Below are 12,615 nucleotides of genomic sequence, written 5' to 3'. Positions count from 1 at the left end.
ATAACAACACCACATGCGCTCCATCAGCATTATAGATGTTCTCTTCTGCCACTAAACTCAGGTGTGGCATATGTGTGAAACTGGAATGAACTCTCGAGCACTGTCGTATGACTGGGCTCATACACAAAATAAACTGTACTGTATTAGCTTGTCCATACTGAACGGCTTAGTCCAAGGTAGCTGAGCTGCAGGATCAAATTCAAATTAGTAGAGGTATGCAGCTGTGAAAAAATGATGTACAAAATCTGTATTCTGTCATGAGATTACATACAATCTAAATGGAATATGAGCTCAATAGAGCAGCTAAAACATGTAGCTGTTCTTCACTAGTGAATGCATGTTGCTATTGTAATACTATGGGCTCTATCTTAACGATCTGAAACGCAAGTATCAAACACAAAGCGCCCGACGCAAATCTAAAATGGGTTGGTCTGAAGTAGCTACATTAGTCATAGGTGTGGTTTGGGCGTAACGTGCAATAAACCAATCAGAGCGTCATCTCACATTCCCTTTGAGAGCAGGCGCGCTTGTTCCATGGCGCATTGCTATTATAATGGCGAATTTGCCAGGCGCACGCCAGAAGTGGTTCACAGCCGAGGAGACCGACGTTCTCGTCAGGGCTATAAAAGACAGAGAAGTGGCATTGGGGATGGGAGAAATCCATCCAAATTAGCTTTGGTTAAACAGGCGTGTGAGGAAATTGCTACAATTGTTTCTATGACTGGCATCCCCAGGACATCACACCTGGCCCTCGAGCAGTGCGCAACGGCCAGCTGATGAGGGAGCAGCACAAACACCAAGGTGCAGAGGATCCAGACCCACTACACGCCGTGGCAGCATTGTCAGACCGGACTGCACTGTGCGGGATGCAGCAAGGTATTAATGCCCGTCTTGATGTTGCTGCGGCCTCTCAGGCGCATCGCCTCAAGTCTCCAAACGCACCACCTGCTCCTGTTGTGCCCCTTCCTCCTTCCTCCTTCCTCCTCCTCCCCCCACTCCATCTCCGTCCACCCGCTCCACTAGGAGCACATCGCGCATTGCCACTCCCGGACCCTCACGGCTACGGCGGGCGCGTCGCATATCAGAGGGAAAAAGAATGAGTTCTTCTGTTGAAATCTTTTCAACTTTTTTTTGTATGGTTTGCAAAAATGGGAAATGCTTCCTTGTAGATGAGAGAAGCAAAGTGTATGCACGTTAAGCACACACTACATTATGTCCAAGCATGCGCCCTTAAAATAGCTTCTGTATAAGCGCCACTGACTTTAGACTAGGTTTTTTCTGGTCTGTTGCGGAAGTGTTTTCTGAAACAGCAAAATAGCACCAGTGAACGTTTGCGCCGGAACACGCCTCTTCTTTGCGCTGAACCGCCCCCGGAGCGCAAAGTCATTCCCTAATTTAAGGACGTGCGTCTGCGTAGGGAAAATTCCAATGTGCGCCGGATGCAAAATAGGAATTACACAAGCGCCAGTGTACAAAGTCAATTGCGCGGAGTGCAAGATAGAGCCCTATGTCTCCATGTGAACTAGATTGCAGGACAGGGTGAAAAATATTTAGCCTGAGCCTGAAGCTCAATTCCCATCCCACAAGAAATAAAAAGCTAAAAAAGTACAACATGTTTAGCTTTAAAAATCATAATGTCTGTGTATCAAGTTTATCTTTAGTGCAGAGGAGCCACCCTTTTCCTGTACAGCCCCAACAGTAACTCAAAAAGGAAACAATTGTGGTCTATCCAAATAAACAGTCTCTTTAGCTGTACCTTGGCTCTCCTCCAGTTCAATCTCCTTTAAAAAAAAATCATTGCCAGCCTCCCTCTCTTTTTGATTACTTTTATAAGCAATTTCTTAAGTAATCCTTAAAAGGCTCTTATATAAGATAAGAATGTTGTTATATTAAGGATAGATAACTTCTCTTGCTACACAGCGCCTAGGCCATTGATTTAATTTTAATGTAATAAAAGAAGAGGTGGAAAAAAAGAGAAAAAGAAAAGGAATGTGGCTTCCCGAGTGTTGTATATGTGTTAAATACAAATAAACAAAAAAGGTACATAAATTATCAAACAATAATACATTTTTACTATTGCCCTAAACCTTCTGCTAATGAAACATCTGTGGTAACAGAAAATTGCAAACATGGCAAAAGATTGTTTAATTCATTTAAATGTATTTACATGTAATAATACATTTTAGATTGAACCATTCAATTTAATACATTTATTTAACTTTAAAGGGTGACTGTGTATTGATTTATCTGCCAGTGAAAATATTAAGATTCTAGACCCAGAGACCAAGAAATGCCCAAAGAGAGATAACAAACATATCGCTATCTTGGTCAAACCATGCAGTAAAATCTTTCTACCAGCTGACAATATTCTATCTTTTCATGATATATAGTGTCATAGTCCCCGTAGTGCTGAGCCCAACCATAGACTTTAAAATAAATCAATTGGATTTCAAATTTAAAAGGATTTCAAGGAAACTGGTTAGCCAACTAAATAAATCAGGAATTGATTCTGCAGCACCTAATGTACAAACTTGGACCACTAATGAAAAAGCAACTGATACACCAGCTGTTAAGCTGTTGGGAGTGACACCCGATGACATCAGATGACAGTGATCAATAGTGCTCTCAAATCATTGTGCATTCTCCATGTGGTTAATAATCCATATCTATTTCCACAGAATTGAAAGCAGCCTTGTTATTGATTATATATAATAAAGTTGATACAGTAGCTGAACATTAATTCAGAGCATCTGAATGGGATTAAACACATATTACACCAAACTTTTTAAATACTCATCATAGTACTAGTCTGATCGCTCCTACCCTGTGTCTTACAGTCAGTGTTTACAAACACATACATATACATACTTACTGCGCTACGTCACATCTGTGCACATGCTACTTACTTTGGACAACACAAATGACACATGAATCAATGCCTTGCGAATTTGAGCATATGTAATAAGAGTCATGACCAGCCTCTTGTCTTCTGCGTAAATGTAATATTATTGTCAAACTTACTTATCTACGTCGTCTAGTCTGTACCAATCACAGTCAACAGCGGAACAAGCAGCCAGTCTATTCCTGGAGCTCAAAATGCCTCGTAGCATTACACGGAATACTTCCAAAGAAATCAGAGGCATGGCAGACATAAACCTCTAATGTCACCAGCCTTGGCCAATACATCCATTATGTCATTATAGTCCTGAAAGCCTTAAAGTTGTCCTGGAGTTGTGGTTTGTAAAATCAATGCAGGACTATGGGTGTCTGTGGCAGGAATGGCGGCAGCAGGGAAATCTGACACCAGCTCAGTCAATAGCCTAGTTTCCACTTCAGAGCCCCGGCACTGTTAGAGATGGCTGTACATACTGTTCGTGCCCCTTCCCCTCAAAAACAATATTTCTATAATACCTTTAAACTAATAGGGGTGTACATTTGATTGTACCAACAATGTTTTCAATTATGTGCCATAAATAATTCAAGCTTGGGCAGAAAGCCTGATTCAGTCCTCTTGAGACGGAGAGGAGGCTACTGGCAATGTAGCCTGTGGTTTCAATGAATCATGGGTAGGGGGTGGAACTCATCCACTTAGATAATGAAATAGCGAGAAATTTGGCTAATGGACAGAGTGCTTGAGCGGGAGAGGGGCCGTTGCTGACCGAAGTCTATCAATGTGGACAGGCAGTTGTTAGGATCCACACAGTAAAACTAATGAGAATGGACTACAAACTGTATTCTCCAGAGAGATGATAACGGAGACATAGAGAGCTAGAAACCTACAGCGTATAAGCCAGGTAGTTTTGGTCGCCCATGCACCCAAAAATCTATTAAGCGCAAGTAAATCCTTTCATCGGTCGCACCAGTGCACCTAAAGTTTAGCAGTTTATTTTTGTAAAAAATTTAGGTAATTAGAATTTCTTGCTGATTGTGCTGTGATTTAAATTAAGAAAAACATGGAATTGCACAGTAATTCATGTTTACATAATGTGTTTTTAAAATTAATTAAAATGTATTATATGGTGCACCTAAATTATGTGCTGGTGCAACTAATTGAAAAAAAAAGCAAAACCAGTGCAACCAATATAAAAGCTAGTCTATTAGTTAGTGTAGTTAATGCTCCTGTATCCTGAAATTGAGTTTGAGACCCCTGATATAGAGCATTGACATGAAACCCATGCATGGCACCAGTCTAGGTAAGATCATCTTACAGCAGGCTAGCTCTCGTTGAGCTAATTTAATATTCTCATTTGCTCAACAACCACAGCGGTGTTGAAAAAAGAGACAAATTGTTAAAAGGCTCCACAGCAAAAAAATAAGAGACTTTTATACTGGTGTTAAGCAGTAGGCCTGTTCTGACACAATGTTTATACAATCAACAAAAAATATATCTGAGGAATGAGTTCAGTTATTTTTCATGAATCCATGACCATGATTTTCCCAGTTGTGTCATATAATAGTAAATGTCAGTAAGTTGCAGAACCTTTAGGGCAAGTTGACTTAACAAACATGAATCATTTCTTGCTAATCATTAACAATCCGTGCAGACTCTTTAATGTTCAGACTACATCCAGCTACTGTGAAACTTAATTTTAAAATGTAGCCTAGCAAATGGCTAGCCCAAGATGAGAGAAAGCTACAAACACAAAGAAAGGAATGACAGTTCACAGCAGATTCCTGTTCCTCAGATGTTAAGGCTAGAACCTGTCAATGCCCTCACTACCGTCAAAGATCCCAATGAGTGGAAAAGGTTATGTCAACAATGACATCATCCATAGCTAATGTCATCACATGACATAGAAAGTACCAGTAAGTGTCCCTTCATATCCCTGCCTGTTTGGGGTCTAATTTTTCAGTGGTTCATCTCGACAGTTCCTCACGTGACCACTTATGTGTGACTGTACTGTTATGTGTGTTAGCCACCTCCACCCCCTCCACCCTGTTTTGTTTGGTGGTATCACGTGTTCCTCTGAGAGTTTGTCACTATGGTTCTTTCTCCTCCCAGAGAGAGGCCTGGTCTGAGAATGTCAGGGTGTTTGTTTGTTTGTATTCCCATTTGCTTGATGCTCAAGGAGGTGTTATCTCCAGTAAACCTGGACACAGGCTGGATTGCTCCTATTCAAGTTCAGCCACATAAAACAGGTTGCAAATGCAGTCAGGACAAATTGTACCTATCTTACAGACTCCAGACGTAACTCGCTTGGGTGCGGGGAAAGAGATCATGTTTCATTTTTTGACACGCTCATTCTACCCAGCAGTTGACCAACTCCACTTAAGTCAAGTACACTTACTGTGACTTATGTTAAATGACAGGTAGCACTTGACAAACATGCAAAACAAGGCTGCATTAGCTTATCAACATGAGCATGTGGTTGTACTGTTGAAAAGCATAAAATATGCGCTTACGGTAAAAACGTCATAATCATTTTGCATTGGATTTTATTGGGGGATTGGTATTTGTTGCAGCTGTAGGTAGTACATAAGTCTCATACTCACTGTTTTGAAGCAAATACATGAAGACATGTAAAAAAAAAAAAAGAAAAAGAAAAAAGGGAGACCTTCACTACACCTACTTCGAAAGCAACCAAACTCTTTCACTCGCTGTATATTTTTGGCATTCTTCTCACATCTGAGCCAAGGGAGAAACTACACTGTGCGCCTCCACAGAAATAAAAGCTTGTTGTAGCTGCTAACTGTGTAGTGAAAAGAGTGAGTCTCACTAAAGTGCAGTGAGTGCCAAGCTCAGTCTGTTCTCTACTTCTCCATTTGTAGAGGCTTCAAATCTACTTCAGTGATGAAAGTAGCCAATATAAATGATTAAAGTGTTAACAACATGCCCTGCCATTGACCGGGGAACCCTTGTGCAATTGAGAAGTGCTGTGAACAAGAGCTCAGGGCATATATGTGATTTTTCTTGTAACAAAAGACATTTGGGTTAAGATGTGGAAGTGGGGGGTTTCATATTATTTATTTCCTAGACGCTACTGCCTGAATACAGAGGACTGCCCAATTTGTTTCTGTAACTAGCCTTCATAGTCAATACTCAGACCCACAGAGAAAGGATTTAATCTCATTTCAATAAACTGTATCACACTCAAACATTTACTCTCTTAAATGAAAACAAAATGAAAAGCAGCAAATTAATATTCAATCAAAATAGTTGGCAATTTACTTTTTTTTCAACCATGGCAATTCTTATTCAGCAGCTGTGTCTACTCTTCTACTCCAATGGAGTGACGACAAATACTCTCATGGAAAGTCTCACATGACTGCAGAGATAAAGATAAAGAAACTTAAAGTTTCTGGTTAAAGATGTTTGAGGTTGATAAGTCTGTGAATGCGAACTTAATACAGGACTGTAATAAGAGCTGATGACTGCAGAAAGGGATTCCTCTATCAACTTCTTTCGAATCTTGTGGACTATTATCATCAAACACTATAAAAGCAGCAATAACCCTGAGTCTGGTGGTAATGAATTTGCATGTCACGTGTCGGTTCTTCTGACACTGCTGTGAATTTGTGATAATGGAGACAACATTGCACAACAACATCCTTCCCCTCTTTGCAGAGACTTGAGTCTTTGCTTACTCTCACTTACTTCTTTTACAGTAATCACAAACATGTAGCTCAACATATTTGTGTGCTATACACTGACAGAATCGAACACTGTATAAGTCACTCTGATAGTTGTCATTATGACCGAGTCTATGATCTTATTGTGCATGGCCACAGTGGAAATAGATGTTGTGACCCGCGCTGTTATTTGACTTATTCATAAACTCATGGAGGCTAAAAGAGGAACTGACCTTCAAATAACTGCCTCATCCCTTCTTCTTCAAATCCAAGTTTTACGTGCGTAGCCCCTCGTAGATCCTGACAAGGACATAGAAAGCATGTTCAACTGAAGGTTTAACACTTAGTTCACATCATACTATCGTAATATCGAAAAAGCTTTCAAAAAAAGATAAGTGACGTATCCTCTGAAAAATGTTAAAAACCCCAGAACAGCACATTAATGCATGGACAAGGCAATAACTTGACACTTAGTTTTACCAAGAGGCCTAACAGAGCAAGTGTGGTTAAAATTGTTAAGCATCAGTGCAACAAAAAGTGAAGGATGAATTATAGCGTGAGACAGTGATTGTGTTCAGAAAATGTTCACTTCTTCACACAGTCTAACATAGTCAGTAAGTGTGTGCTCAACTATGCCATATGCAAATCTCCAATATCAAACAAATAAAACCAGCAATTCCTTCAAAAAAGAAAATAGAGAAAAGGACTTTTCATAATTCTTATTTTCATTTTGTGGTTTCGATACTTTTTTTAAAAAATGTGCCACATTGCATTCATTTTAGGCCTAGTTTCTTTTTTTGGAACGCCACCTCAGACTGAGAACGGGTCGTAACAAGAGTAAGGAGAAGACCTGGGGTGACTTGTCTGCTATTGGGCCAATTACAAGGATTCCATTGACAAAAAACCCTGCATCATGCATTAGCTTTCATACAATTTGCCTTTTTTCATCAAGTTATTTGAAAGTGCATACAGTTCAACAGTCCCATGCCTTTCTCAATTCACTACTATTCTTTTCCAGGTATACATTTAATTAATGACCACATTGTTTGAGGTTAAACCCAAAGTACTACAACATAAAATGGTCAACTTATTTTACGAGCAATATATGTAAAACTATTTCCCTCTGTCTGAGCAGTGCATGACTGCAGTAAACGAGTTATTAATCAGCTTTACGACCCCCAAAATTGCAATCACCCATTGCACAAAAAGCCAGAGACTTTCCTTTTTTTGTTTTCATATTAATATAATCACACATCAATCCAAAATAATTGCAGGATTCATACCAAAGCAAAGGCTGGTACTATACTACAACAAACCAAGTTTTGCTGATGAAGCCTATCTGTCTCAAACTGAGCTGCTGGACAAGTCTCATGCTGTAAATGGAAGACCAGGAAGGACTGAGTGTGAGAGAGCTCGACAGTACATGGGCCAGCAGCCAGCTGGCAAAGCCATGAGAGTAAAGAGGAGTGTTCTGCTTTAACAAGACCTTTTGAAGGATAAACAAAACCTTTGATGGCAGCAATGAAATGACATTCTCATAAAGTTCACACAAACGTTTTCGAAAAGTGTGCAACATGTTTGGCTTGGTCTATCTGTACTGTTGCTAAGCCTGTAGGGTATAAAGTGATTATGACAGAGGGGAACATCATGATCAGGCGTAGGAGAGCGTGTGAGTTTCAGTGGTGTATGTGTGTGCTTAAAGAGTCAGAGCAACAACTGAAACTGCCCCCTCATTCTTCAATTCCAACCACAATATCTCCTGATGATGAGATTCAACCAAACATTTATATATCCCATTATCCATCTTTGGCTGATAATAGCACTTTGGTCCTTCAAACAAATCAATAATTCCATTGTTAAGCTATTAGAAGGCAGTAATTCAAGATCACTATTGAGGCATCTTGTTTGAGAAGGACTTTGGCTTCAACCTAACTGTTCCAGAAACAGCTTGAAACATTGCGCCGTTTTTGGAGAGTCTGCATGCCTGAACCTGCACAATGGTGAGCTGCTATGCAATTCCTCAGTCTGGTTAGAAGTCCAAGAGTTCTTCACAATCCTCAAGTCGTGACCTAAATAAGTCAAGTTCATGTGGTGTGCATAACTAGTGTGTGCATACGTGTGTACGTTGCAATTTGATATCTAAAACCCAAAACAGCTAAATTCTGAGGGCTTTGTCAGATACATTCTTGTCAAATGGGCCAGCCTGGCTGTTAAAACTGAGAAAGACACAGTAGTGTTCTCTCACTCACGGTCACGAATTAACTACAGTGCCAGACGGAGCATTCTGGATGTTGCAAGAAACCCAGAGGAAAAGTAGCTGTTTGTACGTATAAACGGTCTACAACCTGCTCCAAAACCAGAATGTCAACAAAAATCCTTTTAGGTTTATGTCCAAATAATCTGAGATAATGTTTCATGCACTTTGAATGAAGGTTGGCATGGGAGTGCAGGAGAAAAAAATTTCCAACAGCCTGGCCAGCACCTTGCTACTCCTGTTACTGAAGTGAGTTGTTATTATGAAAGGAAAATGCCACAATGTTTTCTGGGCGTGTTACGGTGTAACTGCTGAAAACAGATAAGATCAAGGAAGGAAAGCAATGAGAGGGAAGTGATGAGAGGATCCGACTGTGATACCGACTGGAAGACACCGAATGCAGGAAAACAAGCCATAAGGTTTTTCAAACTTCAAATTAAAAGAGCAGTACCATGTTCAGATGCTATATTCATACTAAATAAACCTCTGGTAGAGTATTGAGAGGGGAGGTAATGATAAAGAAACGGAAACCTGTAAGCAGATGCATGTTAATAAGGCACTCTAACTTCTATTAAAGGGCAACAATCAATCTATTAAACCACCTGGCAGGTTCAGGGGAGCTGTCTGGAAACATAGTAAGGACCCTGAGGATTAATGTGCCACATTTGTAAATATAATATCTAAAATCAATACAGAGATGTACTGATTTTACCTCTAATGGAAGTGTCACACAATCCAAACTTTCTGATTTGAGCTGTGTCATCGAAAGTTATCCTTAACGCAGTCTGTTAACTCAGTGACAGGTGCGCCAGTGGTGCAAAGTCAAACGTCTTGCAGATGCAGCTATTGCATTAAATACAGAATACACACAATGCTTTTGCAATGTATCATCTCTTTTTCTGGTTTGCCTTCACAGCTGTGTATTAGTATTAGTTACTGTAATGGAAAACACCATGCAATAACACTCCACTGTTCACTCCTTCCTCATGCTGATCACACTGGGGGTTAATTTCAACAGGGCACTGCATGTCAGATGAGGTCATAAAGCTGTGAAATGACCTAAGAGAATACTGAAGTTTAGGTGACATGAAGACTATTGCTGCTTCAAGCTTAATATTATGTCTGATGTGTTATTTAAATTACCATTCCCTTGAAAAAAAAAAACATTAGTAAAACTACAATTGTGAATGTAACATTACACTTACAGTGCAAGTATAACAGCACTACTAAAGATGCCAATAGGGCCTCTTAAATACTATAAAATAAAACTACTATAACCTATGCAAATGTCATTGTAAACAATTCAATTCAAAGACTTAAGTATTAAACTGTTATTAATGACATAACATAAACAAACAATAACGTTGTGACAGTTTTCTTATGGTAATTACCTAAAAAGCAACAGTAATGTTGAAACTGATCTGTAAATCCCCATGATTCAGTTAATCTGAAAACACATGGCTATGTTCAACACCAATGTGTGACAAGCACCTTAGGTCTTCCCCTAAATTATTTTGACTAGAGTAACAGCAACACACAACTGAACATTTATTTTTCTTTTATTAACAAATCAATCAGTAAAACATGACTTGTAATGGTGTGATGATTAATAAATGAATGTTCATTTTGTCCACACCGCCCACTTCTATGATGGCCCACAGTGCTCTGTGCATGATTCCAATATTAATCATACGTTGACAGAGCAAGTATAGACACATCAGTGACGATTAGAACTGTCAGAAGGCCATTACTATATACTGAATCATTCACTCCTGAACTTTCTGTACACTACACCACTGTTTTGAAACAACCAATCATTCATCACCTCTGCAATAACTGGTAGCAAGAGATAAACTGTGCTGGGTAACACTGACATACATTTACTCTCTAAAAATTAACTGACAAGTCCATTAATCTAATGATTTTCCTAAAACAGGTGTTGCCAATTTTATTTGAAGGACATCTCCAGATATTTCTGCCTCAGATCACAGAAACATCCAACAAGGTTTTATCCTATTAGACCCTTCTGAAAACTGCTATTAGACAGACACTGGTGGAGGATTATGTAGACTAAGACTTTAGGAGGTGGAGAGGAAGTAGACTCTCAGAAAGCATAAAGAACATAACAGTCATGTCTAGATTTTGCATAGCAGTAACTTTTAAAGGTGCACTGTGCGTCTTATTTACTGGCCTAAATAACAAACAGGCGGCGCTCTTGTTACAAGGATTAGCAGAAGACGTACCATAAATGTACTAATCTATTGATCATTTTAGTTGTTTGTTTTATAAAATGTGAAAAAAAATAGAAATACAATGTAGTTTTTTGTGAAGACATTTTAATCAGAAGCTAAGATCCTCACTGACTGATTTTTTTATGCCTTTACAAACTACATAAACAAGCTGTCTTCACTTCGCTGAATAAACGTAATTCACAAAAAATGTGTTTAAAGGACAAACGGTTTCAAACTGCTTATATATCTGGCAGATCCTGCTACCTTTTTTAGCTTGAAACATTGTTCTCAGAAAAGCTTGTTCAATCAGTTATGGGAAAAAAAACCAATGTATTATTACCTAATTAATAATGAAATTCGGAGTTTGTTTTTCTTCTCCAAAACAGTGTCCCTTGAAGTTGACATTAATCGACTAATTGTTGCAACTTTGGTGGTACTTTTGAGCCATATGTTTACATGTGTAAACATCAGATCAAAACAGGCTGGGTTTTGAGTTAGTGAATTCCCACAGTTCGAGAATATAACACAGTATCCACAGAATTGTCACTAAAAAGTTACAAAGTGCACCTTTAAGCAGCAGTTTGTGACCAGCTGGACTGTCCTCAATTTAGTCACCATTGTGTAAATCTAAAAAAAGATACGTTTAATTATATCTACACCGAAACTGAAACGTTTCTGTTCTTTATATTAAACAACCTGTGAGGTAAGTAACGTTAGTTACTGAGCTGTGTGCGTGTGTGTGTGTGTGTGTTTGTGTGAACACTCCCTCCTACAGTCTTTAAACAAACTAATGGGAGGGTGTGTAACATGAGCAACAAATGAATTTCTCGGCACATGGTGACCATAATTAACTTCAGGGGGTGACAGAGGGAAATCTGAGATGAATAATGGTATTTGTCCCGGCGGGGAGAGCAACAAAGGGCTTGCCGCGGCATGCTTTCAGGCTCGGCCGACGTTACATGAAGACGAGCGGTGGTAGCTAGCCTCGTAACTGTCATTAACGGTGTTTCTTGTCCTTTGTAAAAAGACTAAACTTTGCTCGGTTCATACACAACACTGTAACTCCCTTTACCAGACTACTCATACACGACGATTTTAAGATGTTTTCATTTTGAAAACTCGATATTAGCCGTTGACCCGACCACTTTTAAGTCAGCGGCTACTTTTAACCACACAAACACAAAAGCTAGGTCTTAGAAAGTATTATTCAACTCACCTCCAAGAAGAAACACCGGGGTTAATATTAATTAGCAGAGGGAAAATGTCCGAAATACTACGATACTGTAGGCTACTGTCCGCCAGTGTGTCACTACTACTTCCCTCTTTCTCTCCTCCAACATCCTTGACTGCGGCTCCAGAGGAGCGGGGGGCGGAGTTACGACTTATCTTGTCCACAGAGGAGGCGAGCTGGGACGGGTCCAACCCCTCCGACACCCGGCGGCGAGTGGAGCCTACAATCCTCACATAGTGCAGTTCAATAATAAAAGGCCATAGTTAGTGATTAACTCCCGCACAGACACGCAAGCATGCCGCGCTGCACGTTTGTCACTGCTTTAGCGG

General features: G+C 39.7%; 1 protein-coding gene across 2 annotated transcripts in view; it reads right to left on the bottom strand.

Moving 5' to 3' along the window:
• LOC115583565 (inactive rhomboid protein 2) overlaps window positions 1–12,459 on the bottom strand; it is a 34,197-nt gene extending 21,738 nt beyond the window's left edge. Inside the window, exons 1-2 of one of the 2 annotated variants that reach the window (XM_030420540.1) lie at window positions 12,272–12,458; window positions 6,804–6,870 (exon numbers count right to left, since the gene is read on the bottom strand). The gene's annotated coding sequence lies outside the window, so the exon portion shown is untranslated. Of the gene's footprint in view, window positions 1–6,803; window positions 6,871–12,271 lie in introns of both variants that reach the window. The other variant, XM_030420549.1, reaches the window with a different exon arrangement.
• Between the last annotated feature and the right edge of the window lie 156 nt (window positions 12,460–12,615).

The sequence above is a fragment of the Sparus aurata genome, chromosome 1 (genome assembly GCF_900880675.1).
Source record: "Sparus aurata chromosome 1, fSpaAur1.1, whole genome shotgun sequence".
NCBI classification, from domain to species: Eukaryota; Metazoa; Chordata; class Actinopteri; order Spariformes; family Sparidae; genus Sparus; species Sparus aurata.
Note: the sequence above shows the minus strand (reverse complement) of the source record. Positions and strands in the feature narration are given on the sequence as shown.